This window comes from Microchirus variegatus (genome assembly GCF_963457635.1).
Source record: "Microchirus variegatus genome assembly, chromosome: 6".
NCBI classification, from domain to species: domain Eukaryota; kingdom Metazoa; phylum Chordata; class Actinopteri; order Pleuronectiformes; family Soleidae; genus Microchirus; species Microchirus variegatus.
Genome location: NC_139807.1, coordinates 14,196,625 through 14,216,033, shown reverse-complemented (window position 1 = coordinate 14,216,033; position 19,409 = coordinate 14,196,625).

Genomic DNA, 19,409 nt, shown 5'->3' with positions numbered 1-19,409 from the left:
TTTAATAAGATGAGTTACAGGTGTCATTATCCCTATTATAATATGTCATCTGTTTTTATTGAAGACTAATATGGAAATGAGAATGTAGAGCACATGCAGTCATTTCTTCAAAGTATTGTATGTTTATGCAACATATGTCGTGTGTCAGTGATATCTGGAACGGTCCCAAGTGAATTTATATTACAGGGGAAATTCAAAGCCTCCCTGGAAGTGGGGAACGTTGCCAGGATTGGAGCTATTTTCTTCTCAACCATCATCATAATCCTCGCCTTTCTTTTTCGTAAGTGTTGAATGTGACTCATAAGTCGTTCGGATTATTGCAGCACATTTAAAGTGGGTGTCTATATAAAATCACTGCGAGCGCGGACCTTCCTCCTTTTTCGTCTGAGACTGTTTGCGTTTCTTCACAACAGGGAGACGTTTTCGCCCGGTGGCCAAACTTCAGCGTCTCAACACTTCAGCTGCAGAAAACATTTATGAAAGTATCTAAGCTGTGTTTGAGCGATGCTCAGTGTTGCACAAATGAAGGGGTTTAGAGGTGAATGTCAGGCAGCGTCTAGTCCCCATGTGTCCTCACTTTCATCTCCTCAGTGCCACAGAGAAACCTTTTGAACTGTTCTCTGTGAATAACTTAGATGATGTTTGTGCAATTCCAAAAAAATAGCCTGCAAATCAATTAATTAGTTTCTCTTTTGTGTCCGTCTGTGCTTCATGGAGAAAGAAAAACATTGCCACCTTCTGGGCTTAGACTTGCAGAATATTAAAGGAGATGTTTCTTTGGTGAAAATCAATTATGTGGGAAAACAAATGGGCAAATAATGTGGGAATCAGTATGGAAGGAAAATGTATATCTTATCTCTAATTCATATGACGATCACAACTGAACTGCTTATTCTGTCAGGTTTATAATGATGTTTGTAATGTTTATAATGTTTAAAAACAGAACCACTTCTCTGGGTTTCTGAAATGTCTTTTTGTGTGTGTTTTATTTTCCATGAACGTCTGTAGCAACACAAACTGAAGTAGTCATGGTGATGACATCTTTTCTCAAGCAACGACATTAAAATCCGCAACCAATCAAAGAACACCAACTGATTGATACCTAATATAAATCAAATGTTTTTTGTGTACCTCAATAAATATCACCTTGTACTCACTCTACCTGCATTTTTAAGTTAATTTCAGCAGCAGGTTTTCAACTGTTAACTGAGGCTGCAATGCCCAGATATTGTAAGTACGTTTTTGGTAAACATGATATTCGTCTTGCTTACTCAAACACAATTTAAATGTGTTATTTTTGCATACGCACCAAATTAGTGATAGTGATTTTGACCTCTGCAATAAACCAATCCCTTTCTCTTTACACACCATGAGTGAACACACACACACACACACACAAGCCAAGCGCAGTGGGGGATTGGGTGCCTTGCTCAGAGGCAGCCCATCAATTCTGGCCTTAATGTTTTTAGTTGAATACACATTCATACACAGGGCAAAGTGCTTTACACATACGCATAGATGTACATTAAGAAAAAAATCACTGAATAATAGCAAGACATTAAAATCTGCTCTCTCCTGACTAAGATCTTGTCTCGCCAACAGACAACAGATCATCCACATCAAACAAACTCCACCTCCTCCCCAGCTCCCGTGTCCTAAAGTGTCCCCCGAGTTTCTGTGCTTGGTCCTCTCCTCTTCATTCTCGACGTCTTCCCCATCAGAAACATTATTCACTGCCATGGCCTCTGTCATGTCCTGTGATGATGATATCCAGATCTCCATCACCACTAAATCCATTACCTCCACACAAACACAAACTTTCTCCAACTCGACTACAATAAATCTGACATGTTCATCTGAATCTCTGACTAAATCTGGCCACAGGTTCTGTCTCACTCACCACACCTTGACCTCCTCACCACAAACTGGCAACCTCTGAGTCATCTTTGACAGTCACCTCACTTTTGAAAAAAAAAAAACACATCAATAACATCACCTTGCCCACCTCTGGCCATCACTCTCACTCATCCACACATTCATCACTTCCTGCTTCAATCAATGCAACAGTACCACAGCAAAGCTCCTCAATAAACTTAGCCAGAACTCCGCCGCATGCACACACTCCCACATAGAAATCATATCACCCCTGTCCTCCTGAACTGGCTTCCATCTCACAAATCCTCCTCCTCACCTTCAAAGCCCACCATAACCAGAACTGCACCACCCCTACACACCATCCGGTCTTCAGACCCCAACCCATTGTGAATGTTCTGGCCTCTCCTTATTCAAATTGCTCCTCAAAAACCTTTTCATGGTTTTAATGTATTTGTATGATTCTGTTCTCATTAACTACTGGGATCCCATTCGTTCTTGTACTTTAATGTTACGTTTTTTGTTTTTTTTATAGTAGAGCACTATATATACCTTTTCTGGCATAAACACTGACCTTCTCAGGACCAGTAGACCTCATGGAGACCAAAACCTGGTCCTAATGAGGCAGAAGTACATTTCTGAGAGATCAAGACTAAGATTTTAATTGTGGTTAGGTTAAGGTTATGGTAAGGTATTAACTGCATGGTTAAGGTTAGAGATAACACTTTGTTTAGGCTGTCCAGATGAATGGAAGTTAATGGGTTAGTCTAAAGAAGAATACACACACAAACCTGTTAATGAGTTACAATTGATCTGTAAAAGCACTTTATAATAATAATAATTCTTTGTTTGAGTTGATTGATTGACTTAAAAGTCTTTTTGAGTGTTTTCAGAGACCGATAGAAAATAACGGTGATGACATTTCAGTTTTCTATTATTTTAATATGATGTAAATAGAAATTCAAAACTAGTTTTGTGATTCATATGTCATTCAGATAAATCAAAGCACTTTCAGTTGAGTGTGGATCTTTCGTCTTCCTTCTATTCCAGAATTGCATTTCACACTGAATGATAATTGTGAAGAGAGTAATTCATCCCAAAGTTTCATACAGAACACAAAAAGCACACAAAATGTACAGTTGGCATTAGACGTCATATCATGTGTTTTTGCCTGGTGAAAGAATTTGCTTCTTTAGACTCTTTCACAAAACAGGTGTGATAGAAAAGCTTCAGGTGAAATAAAAACAAAGAGAAGCAGCTTCCAGAGTCGAGCTGAGTAAATGTGTCCATTGAAGACACCAAGAAAGACCTGAATACTTCATATAACACACTTAATATACTTAACCACCAACGTAAAACTGAACAAATGCTATCTTTCTCTTCATGGTCAATCTCCAAAAAGGAAAGTTAAGGAAATTGCTCCGTCTCTCTTCTCCAGTTCCTGTTTGTGAACATGTGAACTGTCATGACAGATTTTTTTTTTAATTGATGGGTGCATTTAAGGGTGAAGGCATCTGATTAGAATATGTAAAATGTACTCTCTGACTATTTATCATATATATATATATATATATATATATATATACACATATACACATATATATATATGTGTATATATATATATATATATATATAAATAAATAATAAATAGTATATATATATATAAAGGATACAATCTATAAGGATACCCTTATAGATTGATGTGGGGCAAAAAATCCAAATATTGACATCATTATGTGAATGAAATGAAAGCACAAAGTAAATAGTCAAAACTACATATGGATATTTTAAACCTAGGGTTTAAGGATTATTCTTGAGACAAAAACTAAAACATCAATCCAAATGTTATCTTTAAATATTTCTAACAACGTTTTATTTTGCGTTACTACATTTGGAGTTGATTAAAGAGGAAGTCCTGTGCTGGGTTACTAAACATGCAGCAGGCTCAAATGTTTACTCAGCAGTCTAACAAACATGCAAACATTCCATGTCCCCCGAGTAAACTTTCATTAACTGTGAGGATGGAAAAATGAATCAGAATCCATGTTGAGTTTGTGCACACATGATAGAAATAATCATCAAAATTCATAATTCCAATTAAATCACTATTGAGTCTTTTTGGTGTGTTTTTAAAAAAAATTAAAAAAATTTACTCCTACATTTTCTGCAATGCTCCTACAACCAGGGGATAAATAATAAACTCCAACCATCATGAAAAAGAGAGCAAACAACAGGAGTGAAGACGGTGTTTGCCGACCTTGATTCTGTTTAATCATCAAAATGAAACACGGGGCCATTGCTATGTTAAGGAACTAAAACCACAAAATAGGAAACAGTCTGTTTCGAGATTCCTCTTCTCCCAGCAGAAAGTGTTTGTGTGAGCAAATCGACCACGACGACACCATGTGATTTGGAAAGATTTCAAAGCTGAAACCACTGTGGTTTGGTTTAGTGTCGCTCAGCAGGTGAAGAAAATGATCACTTTGGGCAGCGGGCGCTTTCCACTGTGTTGCGCTCTTCTTTGCCTCCTCTTAGGTAAGACGGTCATTTGAATTTTCACCGAAAGATGACTGAATTATGTCATGTAAAATGTGTGTATTTAACAATTAGACTTTCTACATCTTCAGGTTGTGTGTCTTCAGAGGCCATCGTCGCCACAGTGGGAAGAGATGTCACTTTGATATGCAACTATGATATTCAGACGTACGGCAAGCTCTCTGTGTGCTGGGGCCGTGGAGCCATCCCCAGCCGTGGCTGCGCCGGTGAAGTGATCAGGTCTGACGGGACAGCAGTGTCGGAGCGCTACCGCCTCGGTGGTAATCTCGATGATGGAGATGTATCTCTGACCATCAAGCAGGTTGAAGAGAGCGACTCGGGGATGTACGGCTGCCGTGTGGATATACCGGGCTGGTTCAATGATCACAAACACCAGCAGATGCTGACTGTAGTGGCAGGTGAGACCGTCAGGGCTAAACGGCAGAGAGAGAAAGGAAAAGTTTAATTTTTCCTGAAATGTCACACATTTAAGACATTAAAAAAGCACCCCCAAGCAAGGAATCGATTGTAAAATTGTTTGCTGCCGCTTCATTAATCTGTTGGATTTCGCCACCACACACTATACTGACTGTATCACGGCATGCTTTTTCTCCCTCTTTAGCTCCACCGAATCCCCTGAGGGTGGAGACGAGAGAGGTGAGAGAAAGATCTCTCACTGTCCGGTGGACTCCAGTGTCCGACGGCGGCAGGCCCATCACATCCTACAGGGTTGATATCAAAAACAAACAAGGTAAGCTCATGGAAGCATGAGAGGAAACAGTGGCGTAAAAAAAACATGGATCTTATGTCTTGTTTTTGCTGCACAGAGGCCTGGAATAGTGCTCGAGTGACTGAAATCACCAATACTGAAGTGACTCAAGTGTCTCTGTTGGATTTGGGTCCGGCCATGTCCTACAACCTCCGTATGTTTGCTACCAACAGTGTGGGCATGAGTGCAAGCAGCAATGTCCTCACCATCACAACAAAAGAAGCAGGTGGGCAGCTAGTGTTCATCCTATTATTGTTTTTAATTGAGTTTTTTTTGATAGATCACCACTTTATAATCTGTTTTCCCTACAGCACCCGAGGGTCCACCCTTGAATATTTATCTGAAGGCCCTCAGCTCTCGCATGATCATGGTAGCTTGGAAGGTAAAGTCACTATTTGGGAATTGAATTTGTTGACAGTTTCAACAACATCTGAGAAAGAGGGAAAAAAACTGTTTTTAGTGAAATAAAGAGAGTGTGTTTTTTTTTTTCTTGAACAGCCTCCGAGAGCTGAGCTCAGAAATGGTGTGTTGCGTGGTTACAACGTTCACTACAGAGAATACGAAGCGGCAGACAAACAGCTGAACAGCTGGCTGTCCAAAAGTGTGGCAGCCACACGGGAGAGCACTGTACTAACCGACTTGGAGCCTTCTACCAAGTACAGAGTGGTTATTCAAGCCAAAACAAATGCAGGATTTGGACAAACATCAACCGATCTGTTCTGCTCCACCATGGATGAGGGTAGGAAATATAAGTCAATATATGGCTAAAATATTAATTCAATTGTTATCATCATTACCAGTTTAACCTCAAGTTATTTCTCTGTTTCAAGTTCACACAACTACTCAGGTCACAACTGTTGAGTCACCATCCACAGCTGCCACGATGCGCAGAGAAGACGTATCGAGTTCCACTTCAGGTAGAGTGTGTGTTATTGAGTTAGTCGTGAAGGTACATTACATATAATACATATAAGGCAATGTGTTCTTTGTGATGACAGATTGTTTTAATATATTAATGAAAACCTTTTCTCCCCAAGCTTACACAACTGCAACAGCTGAGTCTTCCACTGCCTCCACGGTCTGGACACAAAGCACAACAAGTATCATTTCAGGTATTTTGTGTGTTTTTATCTGGAGATTTTAACCTCGCTATTTATATCCGGTCAACTTTGTCCTGCATGACGTTTAAGGATTAGTTTCTACTGGTTTTGAACTGATGTTAATTCTATTTTCATGTGAGACATTTTGTCGGAATCTACCTAATATGACCCCGACTGCTGTTGTAGACGCATTATTCTGAACTCCAGGACTTGTCTGCACATGGTATCATTATCACATTTTCACAGTCAGCCTTAGAGACCGGATTAGACCTCTATGTTCTTCTTTAAAGGTGCATTATGTAATAAATCTAAAGCAACTGGCAATAAAATCCTCCTAATATGTCACAGAGACTCAGGAATAATGTTCATATAACAAACTGAACTCACCAACAACAACAGTACAGCCAAAATATTGCATTTTGGCATGTGGCGCTACCTACCACCGTCTACCAATCATTGCAGTCAGTAGAGTCTCAGCTGCCGAGCAACCATGGGTTGCCAGTAACGTCAGAAAACGAAACCTAAAAGACCTCTGTATTTTGAATTTGAATGTATTAACCGTTTTTGGCCACATTCTTACATATGGCACCTTTAATGAACATGTGTGTCATGTGTCTTAGTTCCCCCAGATCCTCCTGTAGTCGAGTTAAAGGGGGTCACAGGGAATACAATAACCCTTTCTTGGACTCCTGGTTCTGAAGGTGGCAGCCCCATTACACACTTTTTGTTAAAGTATAAAGCATTGGACGGTAAGTAAAATTCAATATACGCTACCGTTTAAAAGTTTGGGGTCAGAAATGTCCTTATTTTTTGAAGGAAAAGCAATTTTTTTCAATTAATATAACGTTAAATGAATCAGAAATACACTCTATACATTTGTTTAATGTGGTAAACGACTATTCTAGCTGCAAACGTCTGGTTTTTAATGGAATATGTACATAGGTGTATAGAGGCCCATTTCCAGTGTTCTAATAGTACATTGTGTTTGCTAATGCAAAAGCAAAAAAGTGTGAGTTTTAATGGAAAACACACAACAAAATGTATAGGTGACCCCAAACGTTTGAGCAGTAGTGTAGTTACTGCATTTGTTGCCACAGTACACTTATAATCTGAATGTGAAAGCTGAACTTGCATGTTTAATCCCCCTTTACCACTTCTTACCCGACAGCACCATGGGATTACACATGGATAGACTTCAGTGCCGACCAGACAGAGGCCACACTAATAGAGATGCATAACTCCACTTACATAATCTCCATGTTTGCCATGAACAGTCAGGGCACCAGTAAAGCCAGCAATGTCCTCACCATCACTGCTGGAGATGCAGGTGTTGTCTCTTCATCTTTTAATACATTTTTTTTTAACCCACTACTAAACTGTTAACTGTTATTACAAAGCCGTCGTTCAATGTCAACAGGCGAGTTTTCCCAGACTGGAAGTCATGGTCTTTATTCATAAACAGGAGACAAAATAAAACATTAACACAATTTCCCTATCAACTTTATATGGCTTTGTGTTTTCTCTTGTATCCTTAGTTGGATTTATTACATTCATCTGAAAGGCGACACTTCCTCAAAACTTCCTCTGCTTTACTTTTGCTTTGGCAGGTCAGCAGAGGGTCGATGTTGTTTTTACAACACCAAGTGACACTCAAGCTGCTGTAAGTTTGAAACCACAGACTTCCCTATATACGCATGTCTCCATCTAGTGGCAAACACATTTGAATGCAACGTTGAACACACAGGTGTGAACTTAAAACTTGTTTGGATTCTCACCAGGCGGCTGTCGGGGAGAGTCACAACACTCACCTCGCTGCCATTGTGATGCCACTGGTACTAGTGGTGTTGATTGTTGTCATAGTAACAGCATGGCAACTTCGACGTGAGTATGCATAAACATCTTATACTTTACAGAGAGCGCACAGTACCACAGAAATAGTCAGTGCTGATAAGGAGCAAAAACACTTAGGAATAGTGTTAAATGTAACTCTTTGGTGTAAATGTAATGCAAAAATAGTCATTTTTTTATTTATTTATTTAATGCTAATACAAAAAGATTTAAATTTAACACTATTCCATAGTGGATTTTGTCCTAAACTGAGCTGAACCTACTTTTACAACTGCAAAGTTTACTGTGTGGCTCCGTAATTCCTCCATTTGATTGTGACTCTTTGTGTACACAGGAGTAAAAAAGAAACAGGGCAGCCTGAGCATGTGAGTGAGCTGCACTATTTTTTTTAAATGTATTATTGAGTTGGGTAAATTAGTCACTTCTATCACATTTAAATGTAAGTGCCTCTTTTTTCCCCCCTCATCTGTAGGTGGGTGACCAACGGAGCAATACGAATCAGAGGCTCTGAGTCACTGCAAGAGCTGTAAAACTCAGTTACTCTGCAGCGTGATTGAATTTTCTGATTTACCGTAAGAGGGGTTTGTTATTGGTGAATGAATTATATTTGGTGCAGCTTCCCTCTAACAAGTTTGAAACTTTCCCCCTGGACGAACTCAATGAGCCTACAGTGACATGCTGAGGCTCAACTGTTCTGTAATCACGTCTAACATTCTACATGGAGCTCAAGTCCACATCGAGTGTAATGTAAACTAAACTTTGTTTTATTTGATTGTGGTTTTTACTTTTCTATCATAATTGTCGTGTCTTTGTCTTTTATTATTGAACAAACGCATCGGCTGTTTCAGACTCAACTGTTTGACAAAGTATTTTAAGTCAATCAATCATAAAAATCAATCAAGTTGATTCAAAGGGGATGTCACTTATATGTTGTAAACACTTACTAAAGAAACTGTGATACTTGTTTTATTTTTCAGTGCCTTATTTGTTCCATTTTGTTAATAATTTTTTTTTTTTTAAATGTAATTAAAAAATGTTCACGTTAGATCAATCATTCTTGAGGAAAGTTAACATGATATAATATCTTAGGTTGGCTGATGAAGTTCACATTATTTAAAACAATCAAAAAGCAGCATTATTCTAACTCTGAACCACAAATATAATACACAAGATTGACTCTTTTTTCATGCATGAGCTGTTGAGATTAACTTCCAATTAAATGTAATGAAAAATGACTTTCAATAAATCCTCATATTTCATTATTTGCCATGTTCATTATTAATACATGTGATAAACATATCCTCACCTGAGTAATCACATAACCATCCAGGATACTTTATCTAAGTTTCACTTGTCAAAACAATTTGATTAAAACTGTAACTTGAAATGTTATTGAAAAAGTAATGAAAGCAGAGCAGAATGTGACATTACTGTGAACCCCTTTTTTTTGTTTTTTCTTAAACAAGGTACAGCAATATCCAGCCACAGCCATTAGAGGGCTCTAGAGTCCTTCCAGTGAGATGATGTGATGTTTCCAGCTCTCACTCGTCTCACCTGATCAGCGACAGAGGCGTCCTCGGGGGCAGGGGCTCTGCAGACGGCTGGATTTCCATCCATCTGTCCTGCAAACGTCTTAATTGTCCTAATTAACGAGATGAGGAAGTGGAGGGGATCTGATACCGATGGGGAGGTTTGAGCCAGCTGGCTGCGAGGGAGTCTCCCTCTAATGGGGCATCATGGGGGGATACCCAAGCCTGAGTCTCAGCAGAGACCACATGGCACAGTAGGATCAGTGTTTGTATGCTTTTATGGATTTGAATAAGTGTTTAGCAACAGAACTTCTCTCTTGTTTACGTACATGTTTTCCGCAGAAGGCCACTGATGGAGACACTTGTTTTGTTGTCTCTGTATATGGCACCGTTACACTTCCTGAGAAATAGATTAATTGTCTACAGTGGGAGTAAATATTTCTTGATATCACTTTGTCGTGGTAGGCCATCAGAGACTCGGTGCTGCTGACGCACAAAGCCACAGTGTAATGCTGTGTAACCGAGGTCTGTAAACACGGCTCGACAACATCCCTTCTCTCTGGACTTCCTCTCATCTCTGAACCCCTCACTTCCACCATCCGCTGCCCCTTCTCCCTCTATAGTCGGCCTGTCCGCTCTGATTTTGCTTACACAAACAGGGGGAACCTTCCTATCCTGGTCTACACCTCTACATCCTCTCCTCCCTTAAATCATTCTGCCTCCCCTCTACGGCCAACATAAACAGAAAGAAAGCAGCATGGATAGTTGTGGGAGGCACTGGTTAGAATACTTTGATGAGGTTACTCTGATTGGCCTCACAGCCCGAAACCAATTTACCTCCCTCCCATACACTTGTTGGTTCCCCTTGGACCATGCCTGGCACCAGGAAACCACACAAGGCAACAAACCATTTGTCAATACAACAAGGATGAGGAGTAGGGATGCAAAAGGAAACGGATAAACTTGCTCACCCGCTGCCGATTTACAATATAGCTTGCCTAACCTTCCTTTTTTTTTTTTTTTTTTAAGCCGTGTAGATCTTTGTCAGCTGTATCTGGTAAAGGCTTCAGAGTGCGGTTGCAGGTGGGGAACTGATGAAGGAGGAGGGAGTGTGTGGTCATATTAATGGCAATATTAGCAGTGGGGACAGAGTTAGTAGTGTAATAAATCATCACTACAGTTCTGGCCACATCAAGGTACCAGCACTCCGGAAGCAAAGACTCCACGAATGGCACTTCACACACCAAAGCCTCAGCTCCACAAGAGTGGCTGGTCGCCAGGCCTCACTGCCACACAACGGATGCACAGTCCTGGACCTAAGGAGCTTCCAGATGTTGGCCCTTTCGGAGCGCCTCGTGAACTTGCAAACAGCAAATCAGATGAGAGCACTGCACTGAACAGAAATTAAATTAGATGGGAGGTGAGGCAGAACTAAAAAAAAGAAAAAAAGAGAGAGACACAGAAGCAGTCTGTGAAAACATGCAGAGCACCACGGTATTTGTTGATGAAAGAAGCAACTTTTTCCATTCATGTCATTATTAAAATCTCCCAAACTGAGACGGCTCAAAGGGATGTTTTCATCACGTTAGACCTATGGACATTCAGTGCACTAATGAAAGCAAGGCAAAGCGACTCTTAAATCAGGACCATACGTTGTGTGTGTGTGTGTGTGTGTGTGTGTGTGAGCGAAGCAAACTGATAAGAAACTTCAGAACAAACTGATCACGATGGAGCAACAGTTTAAAAATCACACCAACGTTATTCTCATTAATAATGACGTCTGACAGCACTTTTTGTGTGTGTCGGTGTGATCTGATTAGCCAACCTGAGCCAGATGGAAGACGGCGCACATGTTTGAAGGTCAGACATAACAGTTACCATGGAGACATCATCAAGTAAACTAAGCTCAACATTGTCGCTTCCTCAAGGGACCTGCATCAGTGTGTGTGTGTTAGCTGATGTGTACTCGCATGCTTTTACCTCTCTGCTTGTACAATTTGAGAGCATTTCGCTCGCACTTTTAGTTGTCACTCTGACTTTGTCTTTGGATTCAAGATTTATTTTCTGATTATTATTTCTGGCTCCTCCGTCCTTTGAGGATAAGCACAAGTTAGATTTTTTTCCTATAAAGCTTTGAAACCTGAAGTAATTTGTGCCACAGGAAACAGTATTTACTTGCAGTATTTTGCTTAAATAGACTCAACACATTGTAAAGATTTATCCTCGTATGTTACTACTGAGCAGATCTTGGGCTAAGTGGCAAATTCCAACCTCCTCTGAGTTCTAAGTTACCATAGAAACACACTAGACTTTATATTGATGTAGCGAGTTTATCAAATGCAGAAAAAAATGTATTTGGCAGCTAGTTATTGAGGACCGAAATAGCTTTACTGACATGCTTGTTGCCTCCCTTTGCATACACATAATCCTCAATGCTCACAGATATTTCCATAAATGTTTGAACATCCAGAACCCCATCTTGTACGATTCATATCACATGTCACCTCTCATTCAGGCAGCATTAAGTGTCAGAGCTTTGAACAGAGGCACGGGTCTTAATCTGTTTAAATGTGCTTCCTTCTCAGCGCTAACACCAATGACTTTTGTTTTTTTTTATACACCTGCCCACAGGCAAATTCCTATAAAGAGCGGTGTCAAATTGGAAGACCTCCCTCGTCCTGGCAGCTGAATGCATGTGGAAGTCTTGGATCTGTTTTGGGGGGAGATTGGACCAGCTGAGCTCTGCCGTGGAAAACAAGTGGCTGGCGTTGTTCAATGGGAGCAAGAGTATTGAAGGATGGAGGGAAGGAGGGAGGGAGGGAGGGGGGAGTAGAGGAGGAGGGTGTGAGGGAGAGAGGTAATCACATCAGGGGATTAGTGGCTGTTATTAATGGAGGATAAAGCTTTTTGCCATCACTCTCTCAGCTGCACGCACATACGCGCACGTGCACAGCATGCGCGCACACACATCTATCTATCTATCTATCTATCTATCTATCTATCTATCTATCTATCTATCTATCTATCTATCTATCTATCTATCTATCTATCTATCTATCTATCTATCTATCTATCTATCTATCTATCTATCTATCTATCTATCTATCTATCTATCTATCTATCTATCTATCTATCTATCTATCTATCTATCTATCTATCTATCTATCTATCTATCTATCTCCTTGTCTGTCAGACGACTGTTATTCAATTACGCAGCTGCCTCCCCCCCTTCGTCCACACTCTGGCCCACAGCAATGCGTTTTGATTTTGGTTTGTAATATTCTCGCTACCTACTTCATGAGGGAGAAAAATCATTTGCTCCCCTGTGCCTATCTCTGTGTGTGTGTGTGTGTGTGTGTGTTTGTGCTGGCATGCCACCCCTTGAAAGATGGCCATTCAGTGGCGAACAAACAAGACATTTGTCTAAAGTCTTGCATCACCTCAGGGAGGACTCCGTGGAAATGTGCTTTTCCAGGTTATCTTTTTTTTTTTTCGCTGCTATTTTCAGTCTCACTGCAACTCGCAGGATCCAAACTTCACGGCAAGATCTTTGCAAAAAAAAATATGTGTGCAAAAATGAAACCTGTCTGTCAACTGGCTGTCACGACGGCATGTGTGAGGCAGGTAGAGAAAAATCACGAGAGAATTGCTTTAGCCTGACTTATTAGCCTGAATGCAGCCAAATACACACACACACACACACACACACACGCATTCACACATGCATAGGCAGATGACAGTCACAATGGCTTCTCAGTGAGAAGATGTATGGGCAGGGGCTAAAGAGACACATTTGCAGGCTCTTTCATCAGTGAGGATTCGCCTCATCCTCGCACAGAGCCGCAAAGACACCAGCATCCCACCGTGAGCCACAGACACAGCTGCACCGCACTTTCATCATCTGAATGGAGTTTCACAGCAGTGGCAAGGAAACCAAAGTCCCCAAGCCTTATAATATCACCCAAACACCCTGGAGGTGCTGCAGCGTGTCAGAGAAACTTAGAAGACAAAAATAAGTAAATAGACAGAATCCACATGCAAAGCAAAAATAACTAGAGGGAGGGAGGGAGTGGAGATGCAGCCAGCAGATCCTTCCGGCAAAAGAGAGAAGCAGCAAAAATAATATATTGCGAATTATGAACTTGATATTCTGCCTTTTTTTTTTTTTTTTATTAAAGAACTTCAATTTAACAGAAAATAACCACAAATGTGATTATATATTAAAAAAAATAGTGTTAAAAGAAGAGAATGGAAGTGGAAGAATGCAAACAAAAACAATCCATCATTGTCCAATCTGAATAAAGGCCAGGGTCTAAGTGAGCTATTAGAAGAACTAGAGAGGATGTCGTTTTCACAGTGAGATTCCTTTTCAAAATAGGAAACGTATGCTCTGGTGTATACATTCAGCCTGCTGTGAAAACATGGTAGCACAAGATGGCGGCCTCTGTTTACCTTAAGTAAACATGAAAGACTACAACAAAAACCAAGTCATTTTTAAAGGAGAAAAATGATTATACACTTAGGCAAACAAATGTAAGGGTAGTGCATTACATTTCTGCCAATGCATCCTCAAAAATGTTACTCACTCGACCTCACTTCACCACATTTTTATTTTTATTTTGCCCGTCAACACATAGATGCAGCAATTTTTTTCAATGAAACTAGTTCATATGCAATGAATTAAGATGCAATTACGTTCTTAAATTGGCACTTTGTGTAAAATTGGTAAAAGTAGCCTGCGTGGTTTTACATGTCTGTGTTTGTGAAGAGAGGGAGGCAAAGGCCCCATGGAGATCACACACACACACACACACACACACACACACACACACACACACACACACACACACACACACACACACACACACTTGACAGTCTCTGTCTGTCAGCCCTGCGCTCATAATCACATCCTATCCCCTCGCGTTCCTGTACACACAACCCCCTGCTTCGCTTCACTGTAGAGGGAGAGAGAAATGAGCGATCCCTCCAAACACTCTCTAAGATTAAGGCTTTGTGTTTTACATGTGTTATCGTTGCTTCCCTTCGTTATCCCCTTGCTTTTGTCTCAGCCTCCCCCTCTAATTAGAATCTTGTCCCTTTCATTCCTCCGTGCACCTTTCTTCCACCTGTGAGAGCGACGAGAGAGAGAGAGCAAGGGAAGGGAAGAGGAGGAGGAGGAGGAGGAGAAGAAGAAGGAGGAAGGAATGGGTAGAGGAAAGATGAAAAGTGCGCCACACGGAACGTTTCTACCGAGCGCTGTGGAATGCGGCGTCTGAAGGGAGGATGAAGGTGCTTGTCACGTCTCATCACACAAAAGTAGATATGCACACACTCCGACACACACGTGCACACACACACCCGAGCTGCAGTGCAACAGAGACACACACAGTCCCGCTGAGCTGAGCGTTGAAAAGAATAAAGTGCAAAGGGAATGATGAAGAAGAAGAAAGAAGAACAGGCAAGACGAAGCCATTGTGCTGGATGTTTCATTTTGACCCATATTTGTCCCAATGCATAAATCAATCTGGCGCCGAGGAGCCCAGCACATCTGTCACAACAGGGCGTTGAAGAAAAATATCTAAGCAGATTCACCCAAATGCACTCGCTGCTGGTGGCATGGAACACAATCAGGGAGAGCAAATGATACAAACAACAGCATATATACATGTGTTTAGGCAGGTGAGCCTTGATGTCACAGTTTTTCCCTTTCAGACACATGAACTGCTCTAACAAGCGTACAATCATTAACTCGTGCTCTTTCTTTCCCCATTCTTTACTCTTCTAACCCTCATCTCTCTCTCACACACACACACACTCTCCTCTGTTCTGAACCATCCTTTCCTCCTGCCAGGTTCAGTTGGTCAGTCTGTCCCCTGGCCCTCACACACTGTGGCCTTCTTGGCATGTGGGTGTGTGAGGTGAGTGCAGGTTGGCACTGCGCTTCCCTGTGTGGTCAGGCTGTGTTTACATCTGTCTGGACCTGGAGCCGGGAACCTGGAGCCGTGCACCAGTGAATCCCTGACATCACCCAGAGAACATGCAGCGGGACCTTTGGGATCGAGCTCTCGCTCGGGTTCAGACTGTGCACAAGTGCCTGATGAATAGCCTACAGTCTCACACAGCCATTTATGTCCCATTGCATAACTGACCCCCTTTTCCAACATTGCTCTCAAATCTTCTACCGCATTTGTCATTTCCTGCCCCTAACTATCTCTGCTCCTCACTTTTCCCAGACTTTCCAGTATCTTCACACGAGGCAAAGTACAGCACAAGTATTTCTGCCTACATACTGAGAAAACTACAGACTTTCTCTCTTTGATTGAATGTCTACATGTTGGTACTTAGGATTTGTGTGTCTGAGATATGTTTAACATGCACTAATCCTCCAGAAGCAGCAAAGAAGGGAGAGAATTAAATAGCTCTGGTTGCGGTACATGACAAACAGTGTGATCTGCCTTTTGTTTTTGATAGCTGATGAATATGCATGTGGCCCCGCGAGTGACTGAGTTTGGGGTGGGGTGGGGGCTCAGAAGAGCATGTTAAACAATGGAATTACATCTCTGACATGCATCCACCGCGAGGCTGGGATTAAACGCAGCACAGAGGGAAAAACAGAAAAGAGGGGAAGAAGGGAGCGACAGGAAAAGGATAGAGATGGAGAGTGAAGCGATAAAGCATGGATGTGCTGCTTATCTATTGAAGAAATGAAGGCCTCGGGGAGGAGAGGATGAGGAGCGAGGTCGTTTTTGCAAAGAGAAGGGAGAAGATGGGATGGGGGGGGGGGTTGTCAATCTGATGTATTTAATTTCTTTTGCTGTTAGTGAATCATCAAGGGGATGATCCAACAGCGGATCAAAAGAACAAGTAGGGGAACGGAGGGGGGGAAAAAAAGCAGATTAATGCAACAGAACAAAAGAGCAGTCTCTTCAAGATGCGTGCAACTCCTCTATCTCCATCCTGCACTTACTCTAACTTCTTCTCTGCCTGTTCTATCCTTTTTCTGTTTTTCTTATAACGGACAACTTTCACCAGTGATAGGAAGAGACACAACTGGCATATGGGAGCAAAGGCAGGAGTGTGTCTGTGTCTGTGAGCTGTCACTGTGTCTTGACAGTAGATATTCTGACCCTCCTGTCAGCTCTTGAGCACCAAAATCTGGTAGCATTTGTTTTATCCTTGCGTGTGCTTCATCTGCGTCCTGTCATGTGGTATGAGAGGCTTCCCGTGGGGCTTCAGGCAAACCACTTGTTTAGTCTGATCTGCCGCTGTTGGCCAAGATTTTAAACTTTCATAAAAAGCTGACAGCAGCGTGTCCATTTTATTTTCAACTGCTGGGTCTGCTTAGACAATGTTCATGTTTAAAGTAAAGCCTGATCTGGACTGTTATACTCCAGTATAGCCATAGCATAGTTCCCCATGAGTGCTGCTGGTTTTGTGGTGGTGTCTGAAGTGTTTTCATGTAATATTGTCATTGGCACAGTGCTGATACTTGTGTCTCTCTGACAGCGAGAGGAGAGAGCATTATGGGCCATATCTCAGAGGTGTGTGTGTGTGTGTGTGTGTATGAGAGGGAGAAAGAGAGTTGCCAAGTCAGGCTTGAGTAGCGTTACAAAAGACACACGGGCAGCTGAGATGTTCTGACCGTGTGCAGTTAAAACAAATATAAGAGGCCTCAGTAAAGATGTTATAATCCCGTTTTATATTTCATCCCCCACCCTGTCGCCTTTTCTGTCACCTTACCCGAACCTCTGCAGCTCCCCCTCAGTTTACCGTACCGGGAACACACACACCGGTGTGTGTGTGTGTGTTTGTGTGTGTATCGGCAGTTAAGCCAGGATTTATTCCATGCTGGAGTCCCTTTTCCTTGACGTTCCTCCCGCCTGTTACTCTAAAATGAAGTCTGAAAAGTCAAGCGGTTGTTGAGCCAAGATCACGGATGGTTGATGGTAAATATTGACCCTGGGCTTCATGTCTCTTTGTGGAAACGAGGAATAAACCCAAACCACGCCACCCACCACCCACCACCCCCCCGCCTCCTCCGTGTCACCCTGGCTCACTCACACACACAGATCGGACAAAGTTGCCAGCAGAGCCTTGACCCAAACGCTGACCCTGCTCTGGGTATTTTCTCATCCTCCTGCTGGTGAAGAGTGAGCTAGGGGAGGGTGTGAATCTGTGCCCAGTTCTGTGAGCCAGCAGAGAGTTATGGATGGGTGTGAGATATTGTCACTGATGCTTCAGTTTGAAGGTGCATCGTTAAACTGCTGTTTGCCAAATGACTGTAACAAAGCGGATCTGCTCTCTGCTTGTGTACTATATGAAAGCTCAGCTTTAGTTCAGAGAGTTTGCATGTCTGGAAAGAGACAGCGAGAATGTAAAAAGAAAGGTGCGTGTGCTGATGTATCGGTGTGCTGCTGCTGCTGCGTACTTGCCTTTGTGTGTTTGTCAGCACAAACACCTCACATTGAAGGAGACAGGGTGCCTCCTGACAGTTATTTGCTAGATTTGGTCCCTGTGCTCTGTCTAAATTTCTGTCTCTGTGAGAGTAGACATTGCTGCTGAGAAAAAAGCTCTCAACATACAGCACTTGTTATTGTAAGAAAAATCCATTTGCCTCTTTTATCTCCACCATTTATCCGTTGGCTTGTTTGATTTCCTATTTGTCAATCATCTGGGTTCTATGGAAACTGTGCATACCCTTTCTTTACTTTTTTTTTTTTTAATGCATTATTTGCCAAGCAGAGCTTTTACTCAACTCTGTGTGGCTGCAGCTCTGGACATGCACGACACGGGGGTTGTTTGTTCCAGCTGGGTCAGCTGCTCCATCAGTGCGTTACAAAGAAAATTATACTGTGACAAGTGTGAAAGCGGCAGGAAAGGAAGGGCTAGCTGTGTGTGCACGAGTGTGGGAGTTTGATCATGATATTATGAAATATTTTCAAATGTCATCAGTTACCCAGCACGTCACCTAGATAGATAGATAGATAGATAGATAGATAGATAGATAGATAGATAGATAGATAGATAGATAGATAGATAGATAGATAGATAGATAGATAGATAGAGCGAGCCAAGCATGTGTCAGACATGCATGAGCACACGCATACACCATAATCACAGATGTCCTTGGTTTTCTTCAAAGCCCCTAATTTTCCCTGTTCACATCTTCTAGCTCCGCCCCCATCTCAGTCTCTCGCAGCACACCTGCACTCAATATGAGCCCCCTGCCCTCCCCACTTCATCACATCAAACACACACACACACACACACACACACACACACACACACACACACACACACACACACACACACACACACACACACACACACACACACACACACACACACACACACACAGGACCCGCTCATGTGTTCCTAAAGTGGCCCTCAGCCCCAATGCCACTGTGTCATGAGCCCCTCCAACAGGCATTACACATGAGCTCCCCTCCTACACCCACCCTGCTTCCTTTTATTCAACCTGGAGTTTCATTACAACAGGATATCCTGGACATTTTTACATTTCCTTCAGTTGTGCAGCACATGTGCTCAACTGGGACAATGTGAGAGAGAAAGAAAGAAATTGCCCGGGAAATGCTCTCAGTGAATCAAGGTATAGCCAGTCATCATTTCACATTGATGCGCTGCCTCTTTTCTCTTCATATCAGCTCTCACGTCTGTTCATTTCCACTCTGCTGCATCCCCAAGGTGACGGCTGCTTTGGGCAGCCGCGGTTCTTGCCTAAAGGCTACTGGGTGA